This window comes from Talpa occidentalis, unplaced genomic scaffold (assembly GCF_014898055.3).
Source record: "Talpa occidentalis isolate TD23 unplaced genomic scaffold, MPIMG_talOcc4v2.1 talOcc4.4, whole genome shotgun sequence".
NCBI classification, from domain to species: domain Eukaryota; kingdom Metazoa; phylum Chordata; class Mammalia; order Eulipotyphla; family Talpidae; genus Talpa; species Talpa occidentalis.
The window spans coordinates 70,368,206-70,380,252 of NW_023604295.1; the positions used below are offsets into that span (position 1 = coordinate 70,368,206).

The 12,047-nt window shown below is 35.1% G+C and overlaps 1 pseudogene; it reads right to left on the reverse strand.

Annotated features, from left to right (window-relative positions):
• Positions 1 to 5,445: 5,445 nt before the first annotated feature.
• LOC119258154 (mitochondrial carnitine/acylcarnitine carrier protein-like) lies at positions 5,446 to 6,333 on the reverse strand (annotated as a pseudogene).
• Between the last annotated feature and the right edge of the window lie 5,714 nt (positions 6,334 to 12,047).

The window sequence follows — 12,047 nt, forward strand, 5'->3', positions numbered from 1 at the left end:
ATAAATAAATAAATCTTTAAAATAATGTATTTAAATGTTTGCATGTATATTTTGAAAAGCATATTTTACAAATAACTATGTATATGATACATCTATCTATATATACACATATTTTAAATATAATAATAAAATGATTTGAAAGATAATATTAAGCTAGAACCGATGAAGTATATAGTACTCTCTCAGCTTTTTGTTGGCTTGTTTGCTTTTTCTTCATTTTATTTTACCCCATCTCAGTTTGATTTTTATTGAGTAACTCAAAATTTTGTTATCATCCAATAAGGTGTTGACTGCGTCATTATACATTGATAGTATTACTATTGTATGCTAAGGTGTTGACTGCGTCAATACTACATTGATAGTATTACTATTGTATGCTAATATTTCTAATATTGAAGATAGCATTATTGCCATGAGCATGCTTCATTTCTAGAATACACATGAAGCTTCTAGAGTTGCCCAATCAATGTTTTACCCTAACCCTCAGTGTAAGTCTAGAAATATAGTTTGTGTTCTATTGAATTTATTTTTTGAATTAATTTTTTTTGAGATCATAGGTTAGTCATTAGTCATTCCCCCTAAGAATTTTAGAATCACAGAGTTACTAAAGCAATTAGGTCAAGGAAACAACAACAAAAAAGCCAGGTTTAACAGCACAGTCATTATAGCAGCTAAAGTTAGGGGTATTAAGACTCCAGATATATTATGCCAGTGTGTTTCATTCTTGAGTTGTGAAATCCCTACATCCTCATCAACTTATGTCAACTTATGTCTGTCAAATATTGAAATATCACTAGACTCTATAGAGATCTCCTTCTGTTGTTTCTTTTTGAAATTGGCAAATTATGGGTTAATCTGTATATTAACTGATTCCTGAATACCAAAATAACTATCTTAATGGAAGGGTGACATTCTTGATACACATATGATTTATGAAGGTAGTGAAGGCAAAAAAACAAAGTTATTGAGTATCTAAAGGTAACATGCATCGCATCCTTAGTTTGAGAACTCCACATAAGAAATCAAAAGAGACCCATGATTAAAGTGATCTCACAATGCATTAATTCCTAAAATCCTACCTCCTTTTAAATAGAACAATGATTATAGTTTGTTGCAGGCATTACTAGATAAACAATCACTGATCGTTTGCTGTTGATATGGAATTCCAATTGTTGTAGAGTCATTTTTATATCTATGCTTTTTTTTAAAAGATTTATTTATTTATGCATACAAGAGCTAGGGTGTAGGCCAGAGATGTGGGAGATGAGAGGATTCACCAGAGACAGAGCTGGGAACAGAACAGGCAGATTGACTGAAATACACTGCTGAGGGAAGCAGCAGGCAAGTCAGGAGAGGTCTGCTGCACCATGTGGGTTGCTCCCTGGTTGGGGATCAAACTCCTGCTGCAGAGGCTATGGTTTGCTTCATAGTGTGGTGCTTAAACAATTGTGCCACCAGGGAGGCACCCTATACCTATACTTTTAACCAAAAAGTATGTGTTTTTTAAAGGGCATGGATAATTTATTTTTAGATTTATTTAGTTATTTATTTATATAAGAACCAGAATACAGGCCAGATGTGCGGGAGGGTGAGAGGATTCACCAGAGACAGGGCAGGGAACAGAACAGGCAGACTGATGAAATACATTGCTGAGGGGAGCAGCAGGCACGACAGGAGAGGTCTGCTGCACAATGTGGGACCCTCGCTGGCTGCCCGGGATCGAACTGGCGCTGCAGAGGCTGTGGACAGCTTCACAGCACACGCTCAACCTCCTATACCACCAGGGGAGGTCCCAAAAAGTGTGTATTGAAGAAGGAAAGATGTCTGTATATTTTAAATAATTCAGTGATAACATTGTTCCCATATTAGTGAATTCCATGTATTTATCTTATCTTCAGAAATTTTAATAGTATTATATGTCTTTTCTGTAATGATTTCAAAATCAGAACTGTTTATTATTCTATCACATGAATTTCCCTACTCTAGATTACCCATTTAAAGATATGTCTTTTTGGAGATAATTGAACCTAACTTTGATATTTGACATTTCCATTAGCAAGAGAATATAACCTTTATCCTTACTCTATGGTAGCTTGAAAATGATATATATGCGACCCCCCATCCCTTATCTTAGATGGAAAGGAAACTACAGGTTCAGTTTTGAGGTAACTATGCATTAAGGAATATTGCACACTGCTGTGGATTAAAAAGATATTGAATAAAGAATGAAAACTGTCCCTCTGGCCTTATGTTTTGAAATTTGACTCCAAAATTGACATGGGGAGATTTTATTACATTCAAATTGGGGGAAAAAGCTATAAATGAACTAAAATTATAATTTTTAAACTACTTAATAAGATGGTTAAATCTAGGTTTGGTGGGGTCTTTTTAAGAATGAATATGCAGGGCCTCCCTGGTGGCACAGCGGTTGAGCGCTGGGCTGGGAAGCTGCCTGCAGCCTCTGCAGCACCAGTTCAATTCCTGGCCCCTAGCAAGGGTCCCATATGGCACACAGACCTCTCCTGCTGTGCTCACTGCTCCCCTCAGCAGTGTACTTTGTCAGTCTGCCTGTTCTGTTCCCCGCTCTGGCTCTGGTAAATTCTCTCACCCTCCAGTGCTTCTGACTGTACACAGTGCTTGTATAAATAAATAAATAAATAGATAGCTCTTAAAAAAAAGAATGAGTATGCAATGCAAATTACTAAGTTAGATAAAAGTTATTTAAAATGAGATAATATATCAAATAATTTACAAATGTTGAAAAGATACCAAATACCACAAACTTCACAAAATTCATAAAATTAAGATATTTATATGATTTAATAACTCCCTCTAAATATTATTAAAATGCTTTAATATTTTAAAATGCTTTAATATTATTCATGATATTTTTCTATAGTAAAAAGAAACATAATTCATATTTTCTTCTAGCATGGTGACCAAAAATATTTTTGTTAGTAATAAATTAGAAAAGTTTCTTTTATACTCATAGGCCATAATTAACAATTTACTGCACATCACTAGGAATTATGCAGATTTAGGGGCGAATAAAAGCTTTAAAGTTCTTTTTTTTTCAATACATGAATGTAATATTTAGGGGGAAAATCCATAATCTATTTTCTTTTTTTTTAAGATTTATTTCTATTTATACAAGAACTGGGGTACAGGCCAGAGGCATGTGAGGGTGAGAGGATTCACCATTGACAGAGTAGGGAGCAGAACAGGCAGATTGACCAAAGGCAGTGCTGAGGGTGGCAGTGGGCGAGGCACAAGAGGTCTCCTGCGCCATGTGGGTATCTCCCTGGCCAGCCGGGAATCAAACCCACCCTGCAGAGGCTGCGGACAGCTTCACAGTGCTGAGCTCAACCCACTGTGCCACCAGGAAGGCCCCATAATCTATTTTATGATTCCTTTTATTTCAGGTTCATCTCTCTTCAACATTGTGCATTCTTTTTGTCCTGGGTAGCAACACCACTGCTTTTGTATGTTGATATGAATTTACATAAAGCAGCTAGGGAGCGGAAAATGGGTGGAATACTTAGTGGCGTTTACATGAAATGACAATTATATTGAAAATAAAATTTCACATTTCAGAATGAAAGTCCAACAGTAAATAGCAAAGTAAGCCAGAAAGAAAAAGAAAAATACCGGATGGTCTCACTTATAGCAAGAATTTAGAAAACCTAAATAAGTGACCAGGAAAAAGACTAATTATAATAAAGTAAAAATCAAAATCAACAAGCAACTATAAACCAGAGACAGAATATGGGGTGTGGGGGTGGGGAGGAGGGATTAGAGTCAAAATTGGGGGGGTGGAATTGTATGGGGAATATAACTAAGATGAAGATACATACATTGTGCAAAAATGTAAAATGATGTAAAAATATATATATAATAAACTATTTTTAAAAACAGTAAAAAAAAATATGATAGTAACACTTCTGGTCAAGTTTCTAGCTTTTCCACTGGTAAAATTAGAGTATTTCATGAAGTAAAGCTTTGACTCCCTAACTTGCTTTTAATTGTATGTTCAGAACAGCTTCCTTTGAAGACAGAAATGCGCTTTGGGAAATACATCTTTAAAATTAAGGGCAGGAAGTATGATTCAATGTACCTATGTTTGCTAAATACACCATTCAATAATAATTTAGGTATAATTCTAAAATATCTATAAAGAAGCAGTGAAAATACCAGAATAATTTAGGAAGGTATTTCCATGTTTGCAATCGAAGAGTTCTATTATTTGGTCTTTTTCTATTTTATTCCAGAGTGGCTTAATGCATTCAAATAGCTTCTGCATACTCTATGTCTTTCTCACATCATTAGTTTAGAGCTACTGCTGAGAAGTAGCATTACAATATCAACTTCCACTGAGAGGCTATTTACACCACTGAAAATTATGGAAATTTTGAAGTAGTGACAGGTGTTTCTAAAATTTCTTTTTGAATTATCATATTAACCTACTTGGTGATATTGTCAAAAGATAGTGCCCGTAGTTTTAATAATATGTTAAAAACAGTATTCAATAGTCTATTTGACTCATGATATCAACTGAAATGTGGTCTACCAAGTGTCAAATAAGTAAATATTGAGGTAAGAGTAGAGGGATAAGTATTGGGAGAAAGTGTGAAGAATGGGGGTGGAAGAGAGACTTCTAACAATATAAAATTGCCATTTCAGAAATAAGGCTGATTGAGGAAACCCTGAGATTAATAACCTGGGAATTTCTGTAAAAGCATTTTTATAAACTATGTATAATAAAAACTAGTCTTTTATTTTCTTAGAAGTAATATTTATTATTTCCTGTTAAAATAGATTGCTCTCATGAGAAAAATATGAGTAAAAAAGAACCTTCCTACACCCTGGGTGTTCTCACTAATCCCAGTAAACTGGAACTGTCAATTCAACTCTGTTTGTATAGGAGAGAAAACGCCCCACTCCAGGGAAATTAAGCTATGCTGGCTTAAATTTTATTAAATGCAGGCATTAAAAAAAATAAAAACCAACCTGACTATTAACAGGCTATCTGCCACTAGGCACATCTGTTCAGTCTACTTGGACAGGCAGACATGAGCATCCATGCACATCCCCATGTGTAGGTCAGGACTAGATGGTACCCTGTGCATCTGGCTGATATGCCTGGCTAGGGATCAAAGATTATTTCAGTTGCTGGTCATCTGGTTGGAAATATGCCTAGTGTCTTCAGTGAAAGTCTGAGACTGAGGAGTATTTTGGGTGTAGTAGAACTAGGAGTCAACCAATAGCACTCTAGCATTAGGTGGTATCTAGTTAAGCTACTTACTCTATTTCCAAATCCTCTTGACATCCCTAAATTGAGAAGAGTGAATTCAAGTTTCAAAACTACACACCAAGTTATACAAGGATGTCATAAAGACAACATTCTCATCAAGTTCAAACGCAGCTCTGATTCCAGCCCCCCAACTGTCATACTTTTAGATGGTTTGGTTCTACCCAGGTCCCTCGGTTATGGCTTCCAGCATCCAAAATCCTTGCCGGACCTTTAACCTCACAAGTTGGGGTGGCCCAGTTAAGGAACTTCACACCAATTTCAAAGCCAAGGAAATAGGCCGTGTTGACTTGGCAGGCTCAGATCATCACTGCATCAAACCCTTTGACCAAGGATGTGACTCCTTACCTGGATCAGCTTTCTCAGCACATCTGTGAAACCACTAGGATAGTTCCTAGCAGGTCCAGTAAGGAAGTGGAACTGGAGCACATCTGTGGAGATTGCCATAGCCCAGTTGAGGATCCCTGTAGTGTTCCAGCCACCAGGATTCAAGGGATGCTAAGTTCACTGCAGCTCTGGTGTGAAAATATTTTTCACTCTGGTGTAAAAATATTTTCCAAACACTCACATCCCACTGACTGGAAGATCTTTCATAAGATTCAATACCATTTCCTTGTAGAAGGCTCAGATTCCAGATACCTGGTACAGTTTCTTCACTCAATCATGGTGCCAGAGTATGTGGTTTGCCTTGGAGAAACCTGGATCTGTAACAAGCATTTGATCCATTCTCCCAGGGTTATCATTCCTTTGGGAACACCCCAGATAACATCCCAGTTGCAAATAATTGGGGTTAGCTGAGCACATCCTCTGGGACTTTCTGTTGCAGTTGTTTGTTGGTTTTTCCAAAATCAAACCCAAGGAAGCACAAGGCTAACATGGAAGTGATCCTGATGGTGGGAGCTGGCATGCCCAGGTACAGTCCTGTCCATCTTCTCTAATAAGAGTCTTCAGGAAATAGTGGTCCTAGAATACAAGGGAGGTGACCTCAGCGACTGAGTTTGCAGTTGAACCTTGACCATGTCCATAGTTGCACCACAAACACCAGCAGGCTCTTAAGCAAATTGATAGGTTTCACCTGGTCTGCCATGTTCCATCCTTCAGTGTATCTGCCTATTTCTTGGAGGCCCTGATCCACTACCCAGCCTCAGCTCTGCACTCAGTAAAAACTAGAATTTACTAGTTAATGTTCATGTATCAGCTGTTTTAAAAATCAAGCACTGCCCAATAAGTCAGAAACAGTGTCTTCCTGTGTATACTTAGTGTCATAAATATAACACCCTTGCATGTATCTGAAAGTGCCATGATACTGTTTTAGTCAGAAAATGATCATGTTTTACTTTTGCCTGAGATTATCATTTTCAAGCCATTCTATATCTATTCTAGAAGACAGGAAACAGTGATAATTATAGCTGAATAAAATTAATTCTTAGAAGCATCTGTCTACTTATTATCACAAAAGTAAAATTTGCTTAAGATAAATGAATTTGGGGAATGTAAGTTATATTGATATATTCAAAGGCCCTTGGGAGATGAATAAAAGAAGACTGCACTCTAGAGACTTCTTTTATGTCTAAATAAACAATATAAGAACATGACCAGAAGAAATAAAGGGAAAATTACTGAAATGATTATTATAATTGCAGATCACAAGGACAACTAAAGTTCAGCTTTACTTAGAACTGTATTATTTGATATATTGTCCAGTGTTGATGAAGATTTCTATAAAAAGCCACAAGAGTATAAATGATTTAAATTCCATAAATACAATTTTATCCAACTCGCATTCTTGAGATAATTTACAATCCTGCAATTTTTTTTTTTTATTGCATCATAGAATGACTAGTATGTAGAATGTTTGGCAAAACCTTGTGATGCGCAATGCTTACTTGTCTAAGTGTGGAATTTTCAGTGTCACATGCATTGAAGCATAGCCCTCAAAGTCCCTTAGATCATGAGATTTGTCAAATGAATAAGTTAGCATTTTTCAAGTGCTCTGTCACGAAACTATATGGTTCAGCTTAGAATTCAAGCTCAAAAGGGTCAGATCAGTATCAACCTACTATTCCACAAATTCTCCAAGTTCAGCAAGAGGAAAAAATGACCTTGGGAGTCTAGGAAGTTAAAAATTAATTGAGATGAAGTCCAGGAATTCTTCTAGGAGTTCTTAGAATTTAATAGCAAGTACACTTGGGTACTCACTTTTGTGACAAGATTATTAACCTGATGTTGAAAATTAAAAAAAAAAAATCAGATAACTCTACACGGGTTAGAGTTTATCCATAATTCTGTGTTCTTTGATTTTGTTGCAGGAGATAGTGGCTTTTTGACCTCCACACATTTTCTTATATTTCATCACATGCTTGTCAGAAGAAATTTGTCAGACTCTGCAACTGTTTATCTTTCTCCCAGGCTGTAATGCACATGTTTTAATTCCCTGGGAGAATATGTATTCATTTGTTATGTCTAACAAATACTGTATTTCTAAAAGATGCTATGTTGGACATTCTGTGACTTTCACTTAGCATGAAGCAATGTAATAAATACACTGTGCAGAGCACTATTCCCTGGCACATTTTGGCAGAAACAGTTATTTGCTTCTCTAAGTATGTTATTTTTAAAGGAAGAACTTTTCTAAAGGCAATAGCATCATATTTATAAAATAAGTTACTCAAATTGCTGGAAATTTGAAAATTTGATCTGTGAGACTATCTTAGACTTTGTGTTTGAAAAAATTGATTAGTTAGTTTATTTTTATTATTTTGAACTAGAATTGGATAGATTGTCTGAAGACATGAGTTAAAATAAATGTATGATCAGCCATGGTTTATATAAAACTTATATGAAGATGTCCTTTCTTTATGGTTCCAATCAATTTATAGAAAGTGAACTGTGATCTCACTTTAATTTGTAATATTAGCACTTTTTTATTTAAAAATACGCAAAGGTATATACCTAATATCTATAGCTTTTCTATTCCACCATTTGAGAGTCCTATTATACAATCAGAGATAACTTCGAAAAATGGCTGCAGTGGTTGGAGTGATGATAAAGAGGAATTCAAGGATTCACTTTCAAGGATTACTTTCTAAAAACATTCTAGCTCCTCAAGCTCAGTCTTTCATAATAGCATCACAGATTTTAATGGCACTTTTTTTTTTAATCTAAAGAATCCAAAGGACTTTTGCAAAGATTATTCAGTTCATTCTTATTCAATAGACTAGCGTTGCTATAAGTGTGAGTTCTCTTATTATTTGTTTGTGTGGGTAGTTAAGGTTGCTGTGGCCTGTATGTTAAAATGTAGTCCTTCTAGAACTATTAGTAATATTTTGAAAAATGATTATGTAATGACGACTTCAGAATTTAGTTCCCAAGGCTCTTGTCCTTACTGTACATTCTTTATTTTTTTTTAAATAATGAAGCTATCTTATTAAAAAAATATAGGAAAATAGAATATTTCTACTATAAAACATCCTTCTTGAGTACAGTTCATTATTGAGTGAAATACAGCATAAAATATACTTCTGTATGGATTCTGTGGAACAAGAATCCATGAGAATAGCTTTTAGGGGAAAAAATACATAAGGATTTTTTCCTAACCACAAGTCTATTTAAAATTTAGTTAAACAACCTTGAAAGCTAGTGTCAGAGCCTGGGTTTAAGTAACAAAAAGACAGTTTATTTCCTCAATAAAGAACAATAGCAATCATCTGTCACTCATATTCATAAGACAGGAAGTTTAATTTCAAAGAGTGGGGTTATAGATCTTACCAACATAGTCACAAAAAGTAAAAAGGACTTTAGTGTCATTTTTATAAGCTTGTACCTCTATCAACTCTGCTGAAAGATGCAGAAATGCTCTGCTATAAAAGCAGTTTATAATCAACATTTACACAATTTATTTACCTCTGACGAAGATAGTAAATTGTTTTAGAGTGATTAAGAAAGAGCATAGTATATTCAATACTGTCATGTTCCTAATATCATTTACAAATAATTTTGTGATGAAATTAGCAGGCAGCTTACTTTGCATTGCTGTTACAATGTAGTCCATTTTGTCAAAATATCCATTTTGTCAAAATATACTACCTGAGGAAAACATGTAATAATTACATTAATTTAAAGTGGTCCTTTAAATTACCACTTTTTCTACCTTGCAAAGTGATTCAAACAGATAACTACTAAATGAGAAACACAGTAAACACATTTATACTTGATCATGAGTTGAAATACTTGCTTTCTGAAATTTGTTAAACATGAAAATATATAGTATTTGAAAAACAATTAAAATTTAAGAAAAGGAATTTTCATTAAACCAACTTCAAAAGCATGAATTTTGAATTAAAATAGAGATTCAGAAAGAGAAATTTTTAAACACACACTCACTTATGTACAAGCATACACACGTGTTAAAAAAAATAGTCTTTCAGAAAAAATCAAAATAAACAAACATCTATAACCCAGAGACACACTATGGGGTGGGTGGGGAAATTGCACTCCCAAAAAAGGGGGTGCAATTGTATGGGGAATATAAAAATAAAAAAAGTGGAAAAAAAAAAGAATTTGAAAAAAAAAGTAGTCTTTCAGAACTAAAAAAAATGAAAACAGAATAAATTAATAGGTCCAGAAATTGAAAGGAACCAATAACATAAACTCCACAAGAGCTGGGACTTTGTTACGCTTCTCAATATCTGGTGAGGATTTTAAACAAATTCATATTTAATGTAAATTAGGTGAATGAAGTAATAAAAATAGAAAGCAAAATCTTTCCATATCATGAAATTCTGACTTCAATGGGCTTGTGCTATGGGTATGGTCTACACATGAAGTCTCGGTTTTGTTGAAATTCTTGTTATAATTCTTGTTGTTGTTAATTTTATAATGTCAAGCAATAATGAATATCAAAATAGTCATTATTTGCATGCTTCTTCCATACTTTAGAAACTTTATCCTTATATGACTAAACCAGGAGTGCAGCATTTTTTTTTAAAACTTAATAGTAATTAATTTAAGTTTGACTCAACTCCATTAAAATATTTTAAAAAGACCACACTAGCAGTAAGTTACGTGGTAGTGTCCTTTCTGTGTCCTCATGGTAAACCAAGTTTAACCTTATCTGCTATTCTATTGATATCTCAGATGAATTCTTTGCAGTATTTCCCCTATGGATTTCTCTTCAGTTTGTTTTCTAGGAGCTTTTAGGAATTCATTAGCAATGATTAGAGAAAATCTGCCTATCCTCACTTGTGGTGTCTGATATTACCCTTGTATTTCTGTCCCCTTAGACTTGACATTCATTGGGAAATAAAGCACAATTAAAAAAATTTCCCCTTCTTTTACCAAGGTTATACAATATAAAAAGTATTTTGGAGCAGTACACTAGGAAACTATAATTTCCTTTCTTTCTAAATTCATGATTTGTACCATTTTCTAACCTTAATATATTGTAATATATGTGCATTTCTCCAAAAGAGATCAATGCAATTTATTATTAATGCAGTATATCTAAACTCTAAACATTTACATCATTATTAAAAATATGAACAAATGAATTTACTTACATATAATGATTTTTTTAAAAAGATTTATTTATTCATACAAGAACTGAGGTGTAGGCCAGAGGTTTGTGTGGGGGAGTGAGAGGAGGTGAGAGGATTCACCAGAGACAGAGTGGGAAACAGAACAGGCAGATTGACTGAAATACACTGCTGAGGGGAGCAGCAGGCGAGTCAGGAGAGGTCTGCTGCGCCATCTGGGTAGCTCCCTGGCCGGGATTGAACTCGTTCAGCAGTGGCTGCGGATTGCTTCATAGGTTGCGTCTTAACCCCTTGTGCCACCAGGGAGGCCCTATACAGACTTTTTAAATAAAGATTTAATTTTATTTATGCATAGAAGAACTGGAATGTAGGCAAGAGGTGGAGCGGGGAGGGTGAGAGGTTTCACCAGAGACAGAGTGGGAAGCGGAACAGGGGGATCTACTGAAACACACTGCTGAGGGGAGCAGCAGGTGAGACAGGAGATGTCTGCTATGCCATGTGGGTCACCTCCCTGGCCAGGCATGGAAATCATGCTGCAGTGGCTACCAATAGTTTGATAACACTGAGGTTAACCCCTGAGCCACCAGGGAAGCCCTATATTTCATGGAGAGTAGATGGAACACTGGCCCCAAAATGTGTCTATACTATAATCCTGAAACTAGTTCATATTATCATATATGGCATATGAAGGACTTATGTAGACATGATTAAGTCAAGGGTCTTGAAATAGGGATGTTTATATTTTCATTTGTTGTAATCATATTTATAATTAATGTGATATAAACAAATGTTATAAGTGTATTGCTGATTGTTTTAGTGTTTTATTTGATTTGATTTTTTTATGAGCTTGCAAACCTTGAGTACCTATACTTCTAATATCCAGTGTTGATTATACAAATGTTTATTTTTTAATTTTTTAAAGATTTATTTATTTATGCATACAAGAACTGGGGTGTAAGCCAGAATTGCAGGGGGTGGGAGGATTCACTGCTGAGGGAGGAGCAGGTGAGGCAGGGAGAGGTCTGCTGTGCCATGTGGGTTGCTCCCTGGCCAGCCAGGGATCTCACTTGTGCTACAGTGATTGGCGATAGTTTGAGAGCACTGTCTTTTAACACCCTGTGCCACCAGGGAGGCCCTATTATACAAATGTTTAGACAATAAAACCATTCCATTTTAGTTTTACATTTATAAACTGATAAATACAA